We start from the raw sequence: 24,036 nt of genomic DNA on the forward strand, positions 1-24,036 counted from the left end.
ACACAGGCATGTGTACACACGCATACTCATTGTGGGTATTGATAAAGTGCTTGTTGCCAACTGCTGCCCTTGTTCTATCTAGAGGGTGGTCCTATGAGAAATGGGATTGGAGGCAGGCTCTGCTTCTGTCTGCATTCCTCAACCACCATGGCCTAGCTCCCTGACCTTTCATTTGAAGGTCCAGACCAATTTCCAAACTATGGGCCAGTTATCCAGGTAATTTACCACAGGTTAGGGGCCTATATCCACAGGCTCCTGCACTTCTTTCCACCTGCCAGAACCCAGGATCAGTGCCCCAGTAATGACCACTGGGAAACAGTTCCTCCAGCTCTGAATCCCCCACATGGCTTCTGTTTGATTCTTACCAACCTTATCCATTCCCTTCAAGCCTGCTTAGAGTTACCACTAGGAGCCATCTTATCTTGGGACAATAAGAAATAGACAATTAAGAAATAGATCATATTGCAGTCTCAACTGGATTTGGGGAAGGATTTGGATGGGCAGAGAGTCGAGGACATTGCAGGTGAAACAAACAGTTGAACACCGTGGGTGGCAGGCTATTTTTGGGACCAGAAGGGATAGGTAGGCCCTGGCTGGCAGATTTTACACAAAAAGAAGCAGTGCAGGCAGTAAAGAGAACAGTTGGAGGCCCAGGCTCAAGGAGAGGTGGTAGGAATGAAAAAGATACAATAAAACAGGGAAACAGAAATGGAGGTTAAGGACAGACTCGGGTTGAGGAATGTACAGAGAGAAGTCAGAGTTGGCATCTCATCTCCCTGGTTAGGAGACAGTAGGTGTTGGGAAGCAAGAGGAAAAGGGGCTTGGCCACTTCCTCTCATTATTTAGTATTTGTTTTTATGATTTATTTATGACTTAATTACTTAAAAAAATTGAAAGAGCTAATTTTAAAAATACATGAACAATAAAACATTGAAGCACCTCTCTAATCATTGATGCACATTTCTGATTTGGACAAGTTGAATTGAAAGTGCCAATGCGGATCTGGAGGCACCTGGAAATCAAGAAGGCACTGAGTGTCCACTGCAAGTGGAGCAGGCTGTGGAAGGGTCAGCCCTGTGTTCCTACACTGCCTGCCCCAAGAACTGGCCAGCAAAGGTGGCCTTACTGCTGCTTCCTTCTCTTGTCAGGGGCCAGCAGCCCTGGTGCAGGCTCTGGCATGTAGCAGGTGCACAGTCAGGACTGAACCAAACAAGGCTTGAGCGCAGGCTCTTCCTTCCAGAATTAGAAAGGCAACACCATCGATCGTGGAGCCCGACTCACATGATGCATGACTCAGTGTTTGTCCTACACTCTGCAGGTCCTGACAACACCAACTCATCTGTCAGGGGGTGTCTTAAGAGTGAAGACACATGGTTGCAGACAAAAGGAATAGATCTTTTCCTCCACTGGAAGAATGTGCCCTTGTCTTTATTGGTAACTGCTTGCTCAGAACTTTGCCCTTTTGGAGAAATCCCAGAATTTACTCTGGCTTGACATTCAGTTTCAATGGAGAGGGTTTCCCAGTCCCTAAATCATGAAAAGAAAAGGTATTTTAATTTTTTTCCACTGGTATCTATTTCAACAGTGCATTGATAAAATGTGATGTTTATGTGTAAATTTCTTTCTTTTCGTATGTGTTCAGAGAATCATGTGTCCACTGTTGGAGATTTTCAAAACACATTGTTAGCCACCAGCTTGAAATTTCTAATTTTAGCACACTCTGTATCAACCATGTGCATATGTATGTAGGTGTATGTATGTGTATATGTGTGTGTGCATATATATTATAAGGATAGAAAACTAGAAAATAATGTAAAGGAAAATAGACTTTTGGGGGGTAGGTGTCACTGACTAAACTCACATTCTAACAACATCAAAAATTATTAGTAACAACTTAATAAATTCCATGTGAAGGTGTAAGATACTTATTCTGTGAAGTTTAGAATACTTTGAGAACATTACAGTGTTTTATCTTTGCTCTTTGTGCATTTAAAAAAGATACAGCTATCCTAGATAGAGGGGGTTTTTTCTAATTTTTGAGGATTTTTTTCCATAGACAAGTGTTATGAATTCACTCTATTTAATTTTTTTGGTAAGAACTTTCCTACAAATCAATCATGTCAAAAGTTAAGAAAACATGCTAGAAGCTTTATATTCAGGCAAATAAAGTTAAGAGGCCATGTCTCCAGCGGAAATAACTTCCTCTCTATTTCTCATGTCAATCAATCATGACAGAGATATGAAACCATGCTGGGAGTCATTCACATGTGTTGAGATTCTGAGTCCCTAGTCAGATTTAAAAGGGAGCTTTCCTTCTAACTCCTTGCCCATTCGTTCAGTCCATCATTTGATCATTCAACCAATGTGTGTGTATAAGCACCCACATAGTTTAAGCTAGTTAGTGTGTCTGGGGTCACAAAAATAAACAGGACATGAGAAAAACCCTTACAGACTGATGAAGGGGACTGACAAGGGATGAGATGGGTTTAATATGGAGAATGGTAAAGTAGAAGACTTCCCAGGAAATAATAGGATCCAGTATACAGAAGAAGCACCAATCTAACTGCAGGGTGATGGGTGAGGGAAGGCTGACTCCTGAGACAACTCTATATTATTGATATATTTTTGGAAAGATGAGATTTAGTTACATTAAAAACAAAAGCTTTCTGCTAGGGTTTGAATATGGTTTGCATGTGACCCTCCAAAGGTTCATATGTCGGAAGCTAGGTCCCCAGTGTGGTGAAATTGGAAATGATGGAACCTTTGAAAGTGAGCCTAGTGCAAGGCAGTCAGCGCATACTGGCCATCAACCTCAGAAGAGACTATGGTTACTCTTCTTGGACCTTAGTTAGATCTCAAGTGATGGGTGTTATAAAAAGCAACATTGTCCTTTCACCCCCCACCCCATCTTCCTGTCTCAGCCTGTGATCTCTTCCTTTCACACACTCTCTTACCAAGATGCCATCCACCATGAAGTCATCATCAAAGCCAAGTCAAAGTTAGCACTATGCCCTTAAATCTCCAGAACTGTAAGCTAAATAAACCTTTTTTCTTTATAAAGTGTCCAGTCTCAGGTTTTTTTTATAGTAACAAAACAAATACATTTCCCTTTACAAAAAAAGCTTTATTTATCTATCACATATTACACTTCAGATTATATTTTATAGATTATTAGAGATGATTTCTTATGGGAAAGTATAAAGGGGATCTTTGCAGTTAGAAGACAATAAGAAATTAAAGTGAATGACTGTGGCGGCTGTTCTGTTCATGAAATGGGTAGGATTCATTTGAATTATTGATATTAAAGATGTGCGGAAGTTCCCAGCACAGGCCTAGGAGGGGAACCAGAAAAAGTGATGTAGGTGCAGAGGTGTGGCCCACCCAGAGTGGGGACAAGTATACCTGGAGAGTGCTGTTGGCCAGGACCCAGTGGTCGGCCCTTGCTGCCAAAGGTCTTGCAGCCACAGAAGGATGCTGGGTAGGTAAGACCATGAGCAGAGTGGGTGGGGTGTTTGGAAAAGATCCTTTGCGTGTTACTTTCTGATGGACTGGTAGATTCATTTCCCTGAGCCTCTGAAACACGTTGCCACTTGATAGTCTAAAACAAAAGGGATTTATTCTCACAAAGATCTGGAGGCTAGGAATCTCATGTGAAGCTGTGGACAAGGCCATGCTCCCCATACAGGCTCTAAGGGGAGAATCCTTCCTGATCTTCATCCAGGTCCTGGTGGCTCTTGACTGACACTTTTTGGTTTGTGGTAGCACAGTTCTACTTTGTGCCTCTATTTTTACATGGCCTTCTTTCCCTGGGTCTCCATGTCCTCTCCTCTTTTTTAGGAATACCAGTTGAACATAGAGCCTACCCTAAATCTGGGATGATCACATCTCAAGACATGTATGTGAATCTATTTATATGAATAAAGCAGTTAGAAATTGATAAAGAGACGACTACATGTTACAGGGTTCAAAGCAAGGAAAAGTAATTTTCATCATCATCTACAAAGGCCCCGTTTCCAGGCCCTGTTCTGAGGTTCTGGATGGATATAAACCTAGGGGTACACTATTCAACCCCTAATAGATGGGGAGATGTTGAGAAAGGTTCAGAGGATGAAGTCTAGAAGGATCTGGGTGAACACCCCGCAGAGGAGTTTACAGGGAGGGAGAGTGAGCACATAGGGTAGAGTGATAAGGCAAGTTTCAGGAAATGTGTGTTTAGGGAGCATGAGGGAGGCAGGGGTAAAAAGAAGCATGAGGGATTGTGGAACAAAAGCCTTCCCTTCATGAAGCTTGCATTTTGCATATCTAGGAGTTTTCCATTGTTTAAGTTTAAGTTCAAATGCTACCCACTCTCTTGTAATAGCTAACAAAGATATTGCTTAGGTTACCTTAATTCTTTTTTTGTTCTTGTGAAAACATTTCTCTTTTAAAAATTTATTTTGTTTTAATTGACACAATAATTATACACATTTATGGGGGACAATATGATGTTTCGATACATGGATATATCGTGTAATAATAAAATCAAGGTGTTTAGTGTACCCATCACTTCTTGTATTTATCATTGCTCTGTGATGAGAACATTCAGAATCATCTCTTCCAAATATTTTGAAATATTCATTTCTATATTGTGAACTCTAGCATCCTAATGTACCATAGAACGCCAGAATTATTTCTTTTGACTATAACTTCATATTCATGGAGTAACAACTCTCCCTACCCTTCCCCATCCACTCTAGCCTCTGGTAACCGCTCTTCTACCCTTTACTCCTGTGAGATAAGTTTCTTTAAATTGTACATACGAATGAGAATCAAATAGTATTTGTTTTTCTGTGACTGGCTTTTTTCATTTAACATACTGTTCTCAAGGTTCCTCCCTATTGTCTCAGATGACAGGATTTCATTCTTTTATATGGTTCAATACTCTTCCACTGTATACACCAACTTTTCCTTATCCACTACTCCGTCATTCTTCTGAGACAACCACTATTGCAACTGCACATGAGCATTTACCCTATTTTAAAATGCAATAGCTGAGACTTAGAGAGGGCAGGTGACTTACTACTAAATAAGTGTGGGAGCCAGGATTTGAACCAGACAATCACACTCAAAGCCAGCCTTACACATCACATGCTCCACCCCTCCACACACACCAGAAAAATTACTCTTCAGTTCTTTGAACTGTCATAGCATGTAGTCTTCTCTTTGTCAATTTCTAACTACTTTATTTATCTTTTTCTAACTACTTTATTTTTATAAGTCGATTTGCATACATGTCTTGAGAAGAGGCTTGGGTCCTCTTTCACTTTTTCATGATGCCTTCAAAATTTTGCACATTACACTGAGCAGAAATCATGCTCACAAGTGTTCTGTGAATAGAGGAATGATATCATTAATTCAGAGCACGATTATGTTTCCAGTCTGTGCAAGAGGTAGAACAGGAAACATACAGCTGTTGTGTACAGGGGCAGAAGTGAGCACACAGGGACCTTGGGGATACATTCAAGATGGGCACTTAGCTCAGGTTGGGGCCTGGGGTGTGTGCGGGGGTTCAGAGAAGGGCAGGTTTCTGGGTGTGGGGCCTGAACTGCACCTGAGGTCATGGGTCCAGATGGACAGGGGAATGGTTCAGGCACACACTGGGGTCTGTTGGGAGCCTTGAACATGGTTCAGCATAGCTGGAGAAAAGACAGGTGACCAGAGATAAGCTTGGGCAGCAGCAAAGCCATCGGAATCTTTCCTATTGTGCTGAGGAGTTGATCTTCATCCAGAAGAAATAACTGAAAGACTTTAAAGAATTGGAGAATAAAAGAATCCAACTCAGATTCTAGAAGTTTCCCCTAGTAGCATCATGGAAGAGGTGGTGAGTGGAGAGGCAACTGTGTATCTGAGAGGAAAAAATGTCAGCCCTGGGAAGGCAGGGGTGACAGCCAGGTGCAGAGGGGAGAGAAGTGGTGGCTATTATTAGAAGGTGGTATGGAAAGCACTTAAGGATGGCTGTGGGCATAGGGTTAGGGTGGAGTCAAAGGTGACTCCTAAAATGTATACCTCAGGGGAGCAACTTCCAGATGGGGACTGAGTTTGGGACTCTGGTATAGATGTCTATGGGATAGTGAGATTTGGCATCCTGGCCCTTCCCTTCTGAGCCCCATGCATTGTAGGAACTAAAGACTCCATTCTGAGAGAATGGACGAATAGACTTTAGAGTTGTGGGAGGTGGGGGACATAGAAATCAGTTAGGAATACTCAACTAAGCAACAAAAGCAATACCTTTAAGGGAAACACTTGGCAAACTTGACTTCCTCTGTACTGAAAACCGTGGGAAAGGACAATGTATAAATAAAATGCAAATGAGGAGGAGAACATGGGGGAGCTATTTGTAAGGCCTATGCATGTAATTGTCGAAATATTTATGTACTGATGAATAGAGGTAAGGGACACATCTATATGCTAATACCAACAAGCAAACATAGCAAATAGGCAATTGACAGAGAAAATAACATAGCCAATAAATATATGAAAGGATACTCAATTTTGCCATAATTAGCAATAGGCTAGTTAAAACAACAAGTTCTAATTCTACTCCCACCAGATTGGTGAAACAAGATGTTTAAGAGGGTAGGGAATTTATCTTTGTTCACTACAGAAAGATACACACCAAAATGACAATAAACCAAAATGATTACTCGTGAGAGCTGAGGGGTGGTTGCTAGGAGGAATTTACTTTTATCTGTGATGTTCAAATTGTTTTACCAGGAGAATGTGCTCATGCATTACTTGTCTGAGAATTAATATTCTTTGTCTTTAATATTAATAAAGAAAGAAATCATATGCTCCTGTTTTACATTACTGGGTAATTACAAGGAGTTACGAAAAACTCATTGTCACTCTCCCAGCTGAGAAAGAGAACTTCAATTACCAGTTCTGTCATCTTTCCCCCACGGTTTGATGATTAGTGAGATGGGATCTGGAAGTAAAGGAAATACTAGTTTGAAGGTAAAATATGGAGCTGGAGCCTAAAGTAGTGTTTCTCAGGAGCAGCACAGTCACTAGGCACTGGATGTTTCTTTGTTGTGGGGGCTGCTCTGTGCACTGTAGGCTGCCCAGCAGCACCCCCAGCCTCAACCCATCTGATGCCAGTGGCAACCCCCTCCCAGGTTGTAACAACCCAAAATGCCTCCAGACATTTCCAGGTTCCTGGGGAGATACACCCACCCTCCACTGAAAACCGCTGGTCTAGGGAAAGCTCAGAAAAAGAACTTCAGCTTTCCAACTCAGCCAGTTCCATTCCAATGAGGGCAAAAATAATGGGCTCAATTATTACATGCCACTAATTCACTCTGGTCTAAAATGACCACTGCATTACTTTCCTGGACAACATCACACTTTGCTGCTTTTGATCTTTGTGTCTTTGTGTACCCTTATCTTCCTTATCATGACACCTACTCCCAACCCCAGCTAGGGGCAACTTCCTACCTGTCAAGGCTGCATCCAGTTTTGACCCTGGAGGGTAGCTCAGAGCCATGGGAGTAGAGAAAGAAGGTGCTTTTTGGGTTGTTTTGTTTGTAGATTTTTTTTTCTCTCATGTTTTGTTTGGAGACTATTGTCTTTACCAAAAGATTACTCCATTTGACTTCTGGTCACATAAGGGTTAGGACAGTTGGTTGCAACAGAGACCCACATAAGCTAACTTAAGATAAAAGAGGGACCTGTGACTAGTCCCTGCCTGGAGAATACACACAGTGGATGTCAGATTACCTGGAAAGCAAAGTGCACTGGGCTAGCAGGCCTGCATTTTTGAGGACCTTTTCAAATATTCATCATTCCTTCATGGAGAGAACATTCAAAGTCCTCTTCTAGCTTTTCTTTTTTAAATATACAATACATTATTGTCAGCTGGTGCAATAGAACACCAGAACACAGTGTATATATGTATCAAAATATCATGTGGCAATTTTGATAATATTAATTCTGCCTATCCAGGAGTATGGGAGGTCTTTCCATCTTCTAAGGTCTTCTTCAATTTCTTTCTTTAGTGTTCTGTAGTTTTCATAGTAGAGATCTTTCACCTCTTTTATTAGATTGATTCCCAAGTATTTTATTTTTATTTTTTTTTTTTGAGCGATTGTGAATGGGGTAGTGTTCTTTATTTCTCTTTCAGTGGATTCATTACTGATGTGTAGGAATGCATTTGATTTATGGGTATTGATTTTATATCCTGCTACTTTGCTGAATTCATTTATTAGTTCTAGAAGTTTTTTGGTGGAAATTTTGGATCTTCCAAATATAGAATCATATCATCAGCAAATAGTGAGAGTTCGAGTTCTTCTTTACCTATTTGTATACCTTTAATTTCTTTCTTCTGTCTAATTGCTCTGGCTAGAGTTTCAAGGACAATGTTGAATAAAAGTGGTGAAAGAGGTCATCCTTGTCTTGTTCCAGTTTTTAGAGGGAATACTTTCAATTTTTCTCCATTTAGAATTATGGTGGCCTTGGGTTTATGGCTTTTATGATGTTGAGTTCTGTTCCTACTATCCCTAGATTTTCTAGTGTTTTGAATATGAAGGGGTGCTATATTTTGTCAAATGCTTTTTCTGCATCTATTGAGATGATCATTTGACCCAGTTATCCCACTCCTCGATTTATACCCCAAGGACTTAAAATCAACATACTACAGAGACACAGCCACATCAATGTTTATAGCAACTCAATTCACAATAGCTAAACTATGGAACTAACCTAGACACCCTTCAACAGATGAATGGATAAAGAAAATGTGATATATATATATATATTCTATTATATATATATAATAGAATTTTACTAAGCTTTAAAGAAGAATAAAATTCTAGCATTTGCTGGTAAATGGATGGAATTAGAGAATATCATGCTAAGTGAAATAAGTCAAACCCAAAAAAACTAAAGGCCAAATGTTTTCTCTGATACGTGGAAGCTAATTCACAATAATGGGAGGTGGATGCAGATAGGGAAGAATAGAGTTACTTTATATAAGGTAGAGGGGAGTGAAGGGAGGGGGAGGGTCATGGGGGAAGGAATGATAGTAGAGTGAAACAGACATTATTACCTCATGTACACGTGTAACTGCATGACTGATGTGATCCTGCAATATGTATAATCAGAAAAATGAGAGATTACACTATTTAGTTATGATTTATCAAAAAGTGTACATGCATTCTACTGTCATGTGCAACTAATTAGAAAGAACAAAATTTAAAAATTTTAAAAGCTATATCACATGGTACCCCATAAAGCATATATGATTATGTGTCAATTAAAAATAATTTAAAATAAAACATCTTGTCAGTGGTGTTAGAAAATGCACATAGCTTATCTATTGCAGAAGTGAAGGTAGTAAAGCCATAGATCATCCAGGCCTGGAGGATGAGGTGGGGGAGTAAGAGTGGGTTTAGGAAAGACCTATTAAGTGGATGCCAGCAGGCAGTGAGAGGTGAAGGTGGCCCAGCTGTTCATGTGACAGTGGGGACAGGGCAAGTACACAGACTCCAGGAAATGAGACAGTCAGGTCAGCAGAAAGTGGGATAGAGCAGCATACTGACATGCAGGTGTCCTTTTGTACACAGTGAGGAAAAGGCACCTAGGTGAACAGCAGTGAAACCTGTACCCTTGAACTCAGAGAAAGCGATACCATTGTGGTTGGGTGGCTTTTATAGTTTCTCACAAAAGATCCATGGGGGCACAGTGTGGATGGCTGAAGACGAGTGCACAAGCATGGAAAACCCATATTTTGTATCTAATTCTTCCTTTTCTCAAAATTTAATTTTAAAATAAAAACAAATAAGTGTGAGTTTATAAAATTAAAATGCTTGATGTTCTTATATGGAATGAAGGTTGCAACTGTACAACCAAGGAGTGGTTCCAAAACTATTCTGAGTGATGGAAAATGTCATTACACCAAATGTTGAGCCACTCAAAGTCACTAGTCAAACACCCACGTGCTTAGATGTTTAAGTTCTGGCGTGTTGTTTTTGTAAAATCTTGTGTATTTCCCATCCATAAATCTGATATTTCTTTAGGCCTTGCTTAAAGTTTGACTGAATGTTTTAAAGTGTAGACATCACACTTCCAGGAAGCCTACTGTGTGCTACCCAGGTCACATGCTCAGAACCTTTCATGAGCTCCACGTGGGCAATCTAGTAGGAAAAAACAGTTTTGTAAAAATAATGCAATAGGAGGTGTGGGGGTGTAACTCAGTAGTAAAGTGTGTGCTTAGCATGTGCAAGGCCCTGGGTTTGACCCCCAGCACCAAACTAATAATATTATTAATATATAATAATTAATAGTAGTCATTAATTCTTATTAGGGAATATTGATATTTTATTATTAGTTGTAATTTAAAATTAGTATTATATATAATTGATACAAAGGGCTACAAAAGATGTATGGGATACAGTGGAAGGAAGAAGGAGATTTTAGCTCGTATCCTAGAAATACCTGCAAGCCTGAAATTTTGAGGAATTATCCATGAATGATAAACTATCAGGCTTGAAAGCAGTTAATACAGAATCTTCCTCAAAGGGTTGAGTATTCTTATCCCTCTGTTGTCAGCTGCATTGCAGAGACTTTTTTTCAGTAAGATGGCACTTGTAGATAAGAAAGGAAAATGCTTTGGGGGTATTTCATCTGACAGCTTTTGAGATTAGTTTAATGTTACTTGTGTGCTGTGAGCTTTAGGTTCTGATGAGGTGAATCTTCAAACTGATGCAAGATTTTTACAAGTGCTAAGTACTATCAATGTCCATTATAAATAAAAAGCTACAACTCAGTATGTTCACCATTGGGCTTTAAAGACCTCCACAGTTTTTTCTCATATATGCTTGAATTGTCCATCCAACATAGAGATAAGCTCTTACAGGCATATAGATATAGATATACATACAGTGTTAAATTACACTTATGTTTACTAATTAAGTTATTACTGTATGCAGTCAAATTTAACATGTTATTTAATATTTAATGCCACTTTTATAAACATGATTTAAGTTAAAAGAAAATAAACAAGCAAAAAAGACACAAGATGATTAGGGTTCATCCCTTTCTGCCCTATCTCCCTTCCCCGAACTCAGAATCCTCTTAATTGGCACAGATCCCTATAGGGAACAAATGTGACAATTAGAAGTCTGCCCTAATTATGAGAGGCTCACAGGAATACCCGGTGTTGGGAAATACTCTTATTTTCGAAATAGCATTGTAAGCAATCCTTAGACACAGCATGATGAGGCTCCTGAGTGCAGGAAAAGGGGTGATTTTAACACAGATAAACAAATGAGCAGCTGGAAGGACAAAACCAAATAGACCATTTCACCTCTACCTGGGTCATTGAGTTTGCCCTTGTCAAATCCTTGACAGGGCCTTTAAGAACCCCCTGATTATGCTCCCAGGCTTCATTCTCTCCAAAGCAGAGGTTTCACACTGCAATCACAGAAGTCTCAGAGTTTAGACATCCCACCCCTCACAACTAGAGGAACTCTGATTCTCTATTTTATATATTTCTGGTTCTATGTAAAATTTTGTCTGAGACTAGCACTCTCTGAGAAGAAATAAGACAGTAAACCCCAACTTTCAGATGTGAGTGCCCAGAAGAAGAACATTCCAGTCATTCCAGGGACACCTGGGAATGGCTTCATGGTCCATGGCAAGTGAGGCATTGAGAGGAGGCATCTTGTTTCGTGAAGAAAACAGTAGACTTGGGACTCAAGAAGTCCCAAGGGACTCATTCCCTGGGGATGGGTGGAGTGGGCAGAGCAGAGCAAGTCCTTAGGTTCTAGGATTACAAAAATACATTCTCTTCTAGATTTTCCCTGCATGAAGGAAAGACTAACAGGGAAGCAGAGGAAAACTAAAGGGCCACTTTGCATGGCTGAGCAAGTCAGAAAGGTTTTGCTATCTGGTTTCTGGAAAGAAAACATTGGTCAATTTAGGGCCAGTCAAATGAAAGGTCTCAAAATGTGTTGTTTGGGGAATGAGGGTGTAGCTCAGTGGTAGAATGCAGGCATGGTATTACAAGGCCCTGGGTTGTTTCTCACCTGAGGATTCACTGACCATTTGTTGCTTCCAATAGATGTCCATCTCTAATCATGTATTAACCAATGGATTAATACAGTTGTCTAGGTGGCCAATAACTCACAGTGTGACTGCCACCATCCACTATTTTAAATGAATCTTGATGGGCAGTACTGGGAAGATGTCATGAAGATCCTACTACATGGGGTAGGAGTTTGTCCCTTAGTGCCTAAGAAAACCCCCTTTTCTGAAGCATCACAGCTTCCCTATTGCTACAGAGATCCATGGAGATCTCTTATGAGGAAGGCTGGACCTGGATCAGCCTGGTTCCCTGGGTGTCTTGGTCAGCTTTTTCGCTTCTGCAACTGAAAGACCCCATGAGAATAGCCGCAGCTGCAGAGGAGGAAAGGTTAATTTAGGGGGTCACAGTTTCAGATGTCTCAATCCATAAACAGCAGGCTCCATTCTTCGAGGCTCCAGGTGAGGCAGGACATCATGGCAGAAGAGTGTGGCAGAGGAAAGCAGCTCACACGGTGATCAGAAAGCAGAGAGAGAGGGCTCCACTCGTCAGATACAATATATATACACATAGCCACGCCCCCAATGAACCACTTCCTCCAGCCACACCCCACCTGTCTCCAGTTACCACTCAGTTAATCCCATCAGGGATTAATTCACTGATTAGTTTAAGGTTACAGCCAATCATTTCTCCTCCAAACCTTCTTGCATTGTCTCACAAGTGAGCTTTCAGGGGACACCTCACATCCAAACCATAACACTGGGTCTTGCATAAAGGTCTTAGAATCATTTCCCTCCCCGAGTCAACTCTCTAAATGTCGTTTCTTTCTTATTTTCTGCAACTATTGCACTGCTTGACCCAAACTTGTGTCTTTGTTCTGCTTCCGACTGATGTGACTCAGAGATGACCCTGATTCCTTTTCTGCTTCCTTAGTCTTCTCCCAGTGTCATCCAGGACCAAGAAATAACTCTCCAGCCCCATCTTGGACCAAGATCCTTGCTTCTTGGGAGCTAGAATGAACTCAGAGAAACATGCCTCCACCACCACATCACACCCTCCCAAGTCACTAGTTCTCTCCTTCACACTTCATCTTGATAAGTTTTATTTTTTGTTCATGAAAAAGATTGTCCAATCAAAAGAACAAAAATACCTCTAGGAAATTTTATTTCCTTTTTGCAGTAAGCACAAAGGTTTTATTTCAACCAATTCATTGGCACATTGGAGAACATTATCATGTTTCTTTCCTAGCTATCTATGGGTAATAAGCAAAAAAAAAAAAAAAAAAAAGATTTAAAATAACTGACATTTTGCCATCACCTCAAAGCAATTCAAATGGAATACACTTAATTGCCTTGTGATCATCTCATTTTTGTTCTATTTAAAATTTTTATTATATAATATTTGATAAAAAAAGAGTAGATGATAGAGGTATATGTAAGTGATAAGGCATATTAATAAGAAACCCAGGGCCTGGGATGTAGCTCAGTGATAGATACATGCCAAATGGGCACAAGGCCCTCAGTTTAATCCCCAGCCCCAAATAAATAAATAAATAACCGAAACAAACCCATGTCCCAACTGAAGAATCAGAACAGTTAAAGACAACTTTGTGCCCCCCAATTCAACCCCACTGGTTTTCCTGATATCATTTTTTCCAATATTTTATTGAGAAATTTTTCTACCTAGTCAAGATACAAATTTTTTGTTTTTTTTAGGGTCTTTTTGGTGCACAATATGATGCTTTTATATATGCATACATTGTGGGAAGGCTAACTTGAACTAGTTAGCACATCAGTTTCCTCACAAACTTACAATATTCTTGCCATGAGAAATTTCCAAACCTACCCTGTTAACAATTTTCAAACATTCGATATATTGTTATTAACTGTATTTACCATGTGGTACAATAGGTCATGTGAACTTATGTCTTCTTATTGATATTTTCTATCCTTTGACCTAATCTGACCAATTCCTTCTTGTGAAAATTTTTGAACATGCAGAGAGTTCAGTGAATTTTACTGGGAACATCATTTTTAAAGTAAAAGCAGTCTTTTGGAATTTGTGAAGACTGAGTTTCTGGAACATCAATACTGGTAGATTCTTATCCATGAAGGAAGTGACGAGTTTCTTTCACTATGCAGGTTGTGAATTTTTAAATGAAAGGTCCTTTGTAAACACCACAGATAACTGTCAAAAATGCAAGTAATTTCGAAGGCAAACAGGGTAAGTTTAATCTTTGCTAGATGCTGTCCATGGACCTGAGATAAAACATTTGGGGAAAAGCATGAAGTCTTTATGTAACAAAGAAATCATGAGGGCTCTGAGATTACATTTAGCTCTCTTCCTTCCTATAAACCACTCCCTTGGGTCAATGCAGGTTTTCATGGCTGTTTTTTGATATTTGACACATCTTTTTCTTCTCAGAGGCACACCCTATTTTAACACTGTCTCAGTTCTACTACCTCCTCAATATCTGATTATGCCTCAGGTTTTATTTTTCCCTTGCCCACCAAAGCACATTTTCTCTTAATGTTCACAGTGGCTAATGGCCTGCTCACATTTAAGTAACCTTTTCAATAATTCTTCTTCGTGAGCCACATGGTATTTTCTCAGCATAATGTTTACCTATTTTGTAAGTACTACTTGGGGAAGAAAAATGGATTACCTAATGAAGTAGATGACATTTGCAGAGAAAGAATGGCAAATATGGGTGATTATTGGTAAATGATGGTAGACCTTTTGGACCCCTGGATTCAATTCTGGAGTTCATTACTGTGTGCAAAGTGCTTCGTGGGTGGACTCAAAAGAGGCCATACTTTTTCAGAAAACAGAAATACGTAGGCTACAGTCAATAGAATTATACAATGAAACTATGGTAAGGGACCATAAAACATCCTAATATTGTATTTGGGGTCCATTTTTATTATGTACCCATAATGTTCTAGAATAAGGGTTCTTCCTCAAAGTCAGAGTTTCTGATGTTTGGCTAGAGACTGCTTGCATTAGAAACATTAGTCAGCACCTGTTCAGAAACTGATTCCTGGGCCCATTCTTCAACCTCCTGAATTACTATTTGGGATACTAGGGTTCTAGTATTTAAATTTTAACAAACTTTCCTGCTTTTATTTTATATGCATTAAAGTTTAAACACTTCTCTAGAGTTTCAGAGTTGGAAATTTCCTGAAATGGTAGGCAAACATTTTTATGATTCATGTAAGAACATTTTTTTTCCATGATGGTAACTATTACTCCAGAAAATAGAAGCCCTGGAGGAATTAATACTACTCTCTCACACATCTGAAATTAAATGACTCGGATCTGAGGGAAATGACAGCTGGAGAGGCTTCATAACTAGGAAAACTGTAGAACTAAACCCTGGCACTGTCTCCAGTCCTCTGTGGTGGGGGCTTCTACAGTCATTGTACTATTTAATCATTATGATCATGACATCCTTCATTCAAAACCTTCATGTACTCCCCACCTCCCAGTGACCAAAACCTTGAGATCTTAGCCTGATGCCAGGAGCAATCTGGGCAGGGTTGGTCTCCCATCAAGTTTTTCAGTGTATCCCTCATGATCATCTTTCCTGTACTCCATCTTCCAGCCAGGGTGATCACATATTAGTTTATCCTCCATGTAACGTGGTTTGGTAAAAGGTTGTAAACCTGAGCTCCAGCCCTGACCCTGCCAGGGCTGTGTGTCTCTAGTTCAGTGACAGAATCACTCTGAGTCCTACTTTCATTCTTTATAATGTAAGTCTAATAACCCCTGCTTCAGAGAGGTTTCATGGGGATTAAATGAATCCACATGAACATGAAGTTTAGTGAACTCTGGCACACACTGAAGAGTTCCCAGATGTTGAAAGGCACCACCTTCCTGTCTCTTGGACTTCTCCCCTTCTCTTAAAGTCCAAAATCTGTGGTTCTCTTCCTGATAATCTCAGCTCTCCCTCTACTCCCCTGCAGGGGGAGCACTCTCTTCCTCTTCCGAATACTGATGTTATTTTATTCTTACTTTTTTTTTTAAAGTATTTAATAGCTCCCTACTTTACAAATCTTTTAGGCACCTGTTTTCTCTCCCCTGCTCCCACGGGCAGGGTTCTGGTTTGATTCCCCGTGGGTGCAGCTGAAAGGTTTCTTGCACATAAATGGTGCTTAACTGGAACGTCATTTAAAGCTATTCATGCCAGGTGTGGTGGCACATGCCTGTAACCCCAGCATTTTGGGAGGTTGAGGTAAGAGGACTGCAAATCCAAAGCCAGCCTCAGCAACTTAGCGAGGTCCTGTCTCAAAATAAAAACATAAAAAGGGCTGGAGATGTGGCTAAGTGCAACTGTGTTCAATCTCCAATACCAAAAAAAAAAAAAACAAAAAAAAAAACAAAAAACAAAAACAAAACTAATCTTGGTAGGGAGGAATTCAGTGTGTAAGATGCCTTTCAAGTTGCTCAGGAATTTGCTGTATTAATAAACAAAGTGCTATGGAACATGAGAGAAAGTATGAAATGATTGACTTCCACACAGCTTTTGCTATAAATGCCAGCTTACATTTGTTGAGCTAGTCGAGATTTACACCAGTCACCTTGTGAGGTTCTGTCTCATTTAGTCTCCAAACTAGCCCTTTGACTTGGATTCTCTTGCACTTTAAAGGGGAGAAAGCAGAGGCTCAAGAGGTAAAGACACGTGTCCAAGCTGCCGCAGTTAGAGGTTATACAGCCAAGAGGAATTTATGCTTTGAATTCCTGTGCCAGGTGCTCCCCTGCCCTGGCCCATCTGACTTCCAGGTCTTACCAAGTCCTTCCATTGTCCAGTCGTCGTGAATTTAGGGATGGCTTGGTGAATGGGAAACTTGATTGTAAAAGTAACATTTTCAGAATTCTTTCTGACAATATTTTCTTCTGGGGGATAATAACCTGATTCAAACTTTCAAAACCCTGAAAATAATATTGTCAAGAGGGTAAAGTCTTAGAGAGTATCAACCTCTTTCTTGGAAGTACCAGGTTCTTTGCTAATATCACCAAGGAAAAAACAAAGTATTTTCTCCAGAATTAGTCATCTCTTTTTTTTTTTTTTCAGGCAGTGAGAAATCATCAGAGTTCTTGATACTCAAAAAAGACAGATTCTTGCTTTCCACAAGAAATTATAAATGGAAAACCAGCTATACTAGGATGCTAGAGAGAATGGTTGACAGCTGTAGCCAAAGGCTCCAGTTTGAATGGAGCTGTATTATTCATGCAGCATCAAAGGTGAATCTGAAACTTACCTCACTGAGAATAAAGGAGAAGGTAATAGAACATTCTTACTCCTAAGTCAGAACTGCAAGTGTTATAACGCCAGCCTTCGCGTGAGGTAGACTGTGCTTCAATAGAGGTTCCTTGTGTGTAAGAGCTAGGTGTGCTATTAAATTGAAGACTTTATGTGGTTATCTTCACCCATTAAAAGAAAGACCAGCAGTTACTGGAGGAATTTTATATATGTTGTAATATTTTTGCTGAGGGATGGGAATGGGAAAATTATACTTCCATTTCTAGAAACAAATGAATCTAAAGAAGTATTTAAAAATATATCTGTGTTGCATGTTATCTGAAATAAACACTACAATATAGACTAAGACTACCTTAATTTATACTTAGCAGAAGTTATATAACATCCAAATTTTACCAATCAGAAGTCCATACTTGAGGCGTGTATGAAAGAACCTGACATTATGCAGAGCTTGACTGAGTTTTACCTATCACCATGTAAATCAGCCCTGAAAAGTATATTAATTAGCACAGGATGCTAGAAATAATTACTCATAGATGAAATGGGGAGAGGTGAATTTTGGCCAGTTTTGCAGATTTTTGTGCATAGAGGGCCATTTTATCCCTCAACATTAGATAACTTATCCAGCAGCTTTAGATCTGACACTCCTGAGGGTCTCCAATTGGTAGAGGAGTCTTACAGTTGCAGTGACCAATTTTCCTAAACCTTCTATCCAGGGTTGTTAAGTTAGCATTAACTTTGGCAAAAGACACTCCTATGGTGCCTAAAAGGACAAAAGTTGGGGACATTGTGTGACTGTGTTTGAGCCTGCAGGGCATGAATGTTTGCTTGGGATCACTTTCACTGTACCACTGCACAGTGGCTCCCAGGACCTGCTTGTGCAGGAGTCCCTTCTCTAGTTCCCACTCCTGTATGGTTGGAAGTGATATGAAGAACCTGATGATTCTGAATGTTCAGATTGACTTAGGCTGCTTTACATCAAGTATATTCTTCTTTTTGAATATATTCAATTATTTAAGTGCAAATTAAACCATAAGGATTTATATAAAAGGTCATGTAGAATCCCCTAGCCCACATGCCTTCCGAAGGTACCTCCTCTGCCATTTCAGCAGTTATGTATAAAAGCCTCATGGACTGAGACAGCAGCTCTCACTGTATCTTTATTTTAATGCAGGCTTTCATCTGATATTTATTGAGCATCTCCTAGACTAGGGGTCCTGTGAAGGTAGGTGCAGGACTATAGGAGCAGAGATGCGTAAATTATGGCTTTTCTGTAGGTGCTCACCTGCCATTTGCACTTGATCTCACCACTTAGGTTACAATTGAGGTTACACTAACATTAATCCCATAAACCTTTCCTTTGTCCAGACAGCTCTTCCTGCTTGCCCTGATCCACAGATCTAGTAGGTAGGGCAAGGTGGAGAATAGATCCCTGGTTCTCCTGCCTTCTTGTAGCTTTCATGATACTGCCCTCAAGTAAAGATGCTCCAAACATTCCTGCCCCTCCCTGATATACACAACGTTGGCTCTTTATTAAGGAAAGTAATTTACCTACCATACTCAGCCTGAGTGTGGAGTTGAGTGGGTTCTTTGTCTTGTAAATTCAAAGAATTAGATTCATGGACTGAAGCAGTTTAAAGCAAAGTCTAAGAATTTGTTAAAGCAGAGTGAAGCAAAGTTCCCATGACTGGGTGGGGACCTGAGAAGGTTGTCTGTGTTTGTATGGATCCAGAGACTTAAAAACGTCAGTCTCTGGTCCAATCGTGGGTCACAGGCTCTCAGTGTCCACGAGCCATTCATGCAGCCTTTAGCCCAATCAAATTATTCATCAGGCATTTTCCTTCTGGAGTCTAGGCCATGGATTCCAGGTCACATATGTTCTGAATTCCTATGGAATCCAGGTCACAGAGGTTCAGATTTTAAAATAACCTTTTAGTAAATTTCCTCAGCAAAAACCTGCAACGTCTGTGATCTACTACCAAAGGAGTTGCCCAGAGGCCCATTTTCCTACCTGCCTAGCCTTATCTTTTCCTCCTGACCTCAATGGTATGCTGGTAAATGTTTAAAACAGGGCCATTTTTCAGTGACTTCCTCAATAGGACTCTTATAGCTAAGGAAATAGTACCAATAATCAATAAGTGGGGTGACATCAAACTAAAAATATTCTGCACAAAAAGCCTTTGACAAAATACAGCACCCCGTCATATTCAAAACACTAGAAAAACTAGGGATAGTAGGAACAGACCTCAACATCATAAAAGCCATATATGCTAAACTCAAGGCCAACAATTCTAAATGGAGAAAAATTGAAAGCATTCCCTCTAAAAACTGGAACAAGACAACAATGCCCTCTTTCACCACTTCTATTCAACATTGTCTTTGAAACTCTAGCCAGAGCAATTAGACAGAAGAAAGAAATTAAAGGTATACAAATAGGTAAAGAAGAACTTGAACTCTCACTATTTGCTGATGATATGATTCTATATTTGGAAGATCCAAAATTTCCACCAAAAAACTTCTAGAACTAATAAATGAATTCAGCAAAGAAGCAGGATATAAAACCAATACACATAAATCAAATGCATTCCTATACCTCAGTAATGAATCCACTGAAAGATAAATAAAGAACACTACCCCATTCACAATCACCTTAAAAAAAATGCTTGGGAATCAATCTAACAAAAGAGGGGATAGACCTCTACAATGAAAAGTACAGAACACTAAGAAAGAAATTGAAGAAGAACTTAGAAGATGAAAAGACCTCCCATACTCCTGGATAGGCAGAATTAACATTGTCAAAATGGCCATACTACCAAAAACGTTATACAAATTTAATGCAACTCCTATTAAAACCCCAATGACATTTTCCAAAGAACTAGGAAAAGCAATCATGAAATTCATTTAGAAAAACAAGAGACCCCAAATAACCAAAGCAATCCTTAGCAAGAGAAGTGAAGCAGGAAGCATCACAATACTATGCCTCAAACTGTACCACAGAGCTATAGTAATAAAAATGGCATGGTATTGGCACCAAAACAGACATGTAGACCAATGGTACAGAATGGGAGACACAGGCAAACTCACATAAATACAGGTATCTCATACTAGACAAAGGTGCCAAAAACATTCACTGGAGAAAAGATAGCCTCTTCAACAAATGAAAACTGGAAATCCATATATCATAAAATGAAATAAATCCCTCTCACCCTGCATAAAACTCAACTCACTGTGGATCAAAGGCTTAGGCAATAGAACAGGGCCCCTGCAATAACTAGAAGAAAAAGTAGGTCCAAATCTTCACCATGTCGACCTAGGATCTGACTTCCTTTACAAAACCCCTAAAGGGCAAGAAGTTAAATTAAGAATCAATAAATGGGAAGGACTCAAACTAAAAAGCTCAAAAGAAACAACCAATAATGTGAAGAGAGAGCCTACAGATTTGGAGAAAATCTTTACCACATGCACCTCAGATAAAGCATTGACCTCTAGGATATATAAATAACTAAAAAAACTTAACACCATAAAAACCAAATAACCCAATCAATAAATGAGCTAAGGAACTGAACAGACACTTTACAGAAGAAGATATATAATCAGTCAACAAATATATGAAAAAACATTCAACATCTCTAGCAATTAGAGAAATGTAAATAAAAACAAAAAGTTTCATCTCACTCCAATCAGAGTGGCAATTATCAAGAATACAAGCAACAATAAATGTTGGTGAGGATGTGGGGAAAAAGGTACACTGATACATTGCTGGTGGGACTGCAAATTGGTGCAACCATTATGGAAAGCAGTGTGGAGATTCCTCAGAAAACTTGGAATGAAACCACCATTCGACTCAGTTTTCCCACTTCTCGATTTATACCCAAAGGACTTAAAATCAACATACTACAGTGACACAGCCACATCAACGTTTATAGCAGCTCAATTCACAATAGCTAAACTATGGAACCAACCTAGATGCCCTTCAACAGATGAATGGATAAAGAAAATGTGATAGATAGATAGATAGATAGATAGATAGATAGATAGATAGAGGGATAGATAGATAGATAGATAGATATAGATATAGATATACATACACAATGGAATATGACTAATCTTTAAAAAAGAATGAAATTCTGGCATTTGCTGATACATGAATGGAGTTAGAAAATATCACGCTAAGTGAAATAAGTCAATCCCAAAAAATTAAAGGCCAATGTTTTCTGTGATATGCAGATGCTAATTCACAATAAGGTGGGGATAGGAAAGAACAGAGTTACTTTATATTAGGTAGAGGGGAGTGAAGGGAAAGGGGCATGGGGGTAGGAATGATAGTAGAGTGAAACAAACATTATGACCTCTTGTACATATAAGGCTGCATGACCAATGTTATCCTACAATATGTATAATTAGAAAAATGAGAGATTACACTCCATTTATGTATGATCTATCAAAATGTATAAATGCACTCTACTGTCATGTACAACTAGTTAGAACAAATAAAATTTTTAAATTTTTAAAAAATCCTTCTGCATAGCAAAAGAAACAACAGTGTGTAGAAATATCTTTGGCAGTTACACTTCCAACAAAGGATTAATATCTAGAATAGAGAATTCAAAAAACTCAGCACCAAAATAGAAAGAAAGAAAGAAAGAAAGAAAGAAAGAAAGAAAGAAAGAAAGAAAGAAAGAAAGAAAGACATTTAATAAATGAGCAAAGAAACTAAACAGACAAATGGTCAACAATTATATGAAAAAATGTTCAACATCTCTAACCATGAGGAAAATGCAAATCATAACCACACTGAGATTTTATCTCATTCCAGTGAAAATGGCAGCTATGAAGAATACAAATAATAATACTGGTGGTGCAAGGGATGAACTCTTATACACTGTTGATGGGAGTGCAAATTAGTACATCCACTATGGAAATCAGCATGGGAGGATTCCTCAAAAGACTAGGAATGGAATCACCATATGACAGAGATAATTCCACTCCTTGGTATTTACCCAAAAAGAACCAAAGTTTGTGCACTAGAGTGATACATGCATACCAATGTTTATGTGAGAGAAATCCACAATAGCCAAGGTATAGAACCTGTCTTTCAACAGATGAAGGGATAAAAAAAATTGGCATATATACACAATGAAGTTTTATTCAGTTATAAAAAAGAACATCATTATATCATTTGCAAGAAAATGGATAAAACTGGAGAGCATCACATTAAAGAAATAAGTCAAACACAGAAAGTCAAAGGTCATTTTTTTTCATATGTGGAAACTAGAAAGAAAAAAGAAAAAAAGCATTTTATGAAAAAAAATAGAACAGTAGGTTAGAAAAAGGAAATCAGGTGAACAAGGTGGGGAGGACAAGAAAAGGGACTAAAGTATGATCAAAGTATGACCAATAAAAAATCAATACATGAGCTATATTCAAGAATTTGAATACTAATAAGGTATTTGATAATATTAAGGAATTATTTTTATTACATTTAAAATAATAGTCATTTTTGAAAAATGAAGGATATATATAAATATACATATATACATTTACTTTAAAAATCACTGATACAGAGGACATGTAGCACATGGTTTACAAATAATAAAATACACAATTTTCTTTATTGTAAATTTCATAAACTCAGCTAATTTTCATGATTTTTGCCAATCTGTGTATCCATGCATCCATAGTAAACTTTTGGTTGCAACTAACAAAGGAACATAATTCAGATTTAATGTTGTTTGAAACTTTTATTTACCTTATCCAGTAAGACAAAAGATGAAGACATACATTGGAGCTTTATTTATTGTTCTATAATGTGAATAACTATTTTGCCGAATTAGATAAGGTTCTGAATATTGGAAATTATTTCCTGAATGTTTTGTGCTATTCACAATGTAACAAGTATAAAAATAACACATTTTTAAGCTTCATCTGTGTTGTCACCATTTTCTCTGTCATCATTTTAAAAAATAAGACCCCACTTATAGCATTTACCGAGTCCCATGGGGTAAGTACCCTCACCATAGTTGATTTTAAGCTACCAGTATGTTGCCACTAAACATGGATTTGGGAAAAGAAGCAGACCTTTTTGTAGTAGTGATACTGTGGAAAACCTATTTGATCATCTGGGTTTCCAGAGATAAGCTCCTAAAACCCTCAGAAGCTTTAGAATGATGAGTAGTTTTGTATGCTAATGAGATGACAGGTGGCTGGGGACACCTCAGCAGCTCCAGAAGGCTGGTCACCAGAATGAACTTGAGAGAACTGAGACTTTCATCCGTACCCCAGAATATGGGAAGGGAAGAAAGGCTGAAGGTTAAGTTGACCACCAATGGTCAGTGGTCAAACCATTTGTGTCTACTTACTGAAGGTTTCATAAAAATCCGAAAGGATTTGAGACAACATCGGGGGCATCCAGATATCAAAACACGTGGAGCTGCCTGGAAAGTGACATTCTGGACACGTCATAGAAACTTGGGAGTCCCTTCTCTAATGCCTTGCCCTGTGAATCTTTTCCCTCTTGCTGTTCATCTGTATCTTTTGTAATGTCTCTTATGATAAATGAGAAATCTAAGTGTTTTCCTAAGTTCAGTTGACGGCTTTAGTAAATTAAGTGAATCTGAGGGAGGTAAGCCTGATTTATAGCAGTTTATCAGAAATATAAGTGACAATCTACTGCTTGCAACTGGCATCTCAAGTGGGGACAGTCTTATGGGACTGA

At 38.9% G+C, this 24,036-nt stretch overlaps 1 protein-coding gene across 3 annotated transcripts in view; it reads left to right on the plus strand.

Moving 5' to 3' along the window:
• Positions 1-24,036, plus strand: part of Hecw1 (HECT, C2 and WW domain containing E3 ubiquitin protein ligase 1) — a 428,371-nt gene that overhangs the window by 44,433 nt on the left and 359,902 nt on the right. The gene's annotated exons all lie outside the window — the stretch shown is intronic.

This window comes from Sciurus carolinensis, chromosome 8 (genome assembly GCF_902686445.1).
Source record: "Sciurus carolinensis chromosome 8, mSciCar1.2, whole genome shotgun sequence".
Classification (NCBI taxonomy): domain Eukaryota; kingdom Metazoa; phylum Chordata; class Mammalia; order Rodentia; family Sciuridae; genus Sciurus; species Sciurus carolinensis.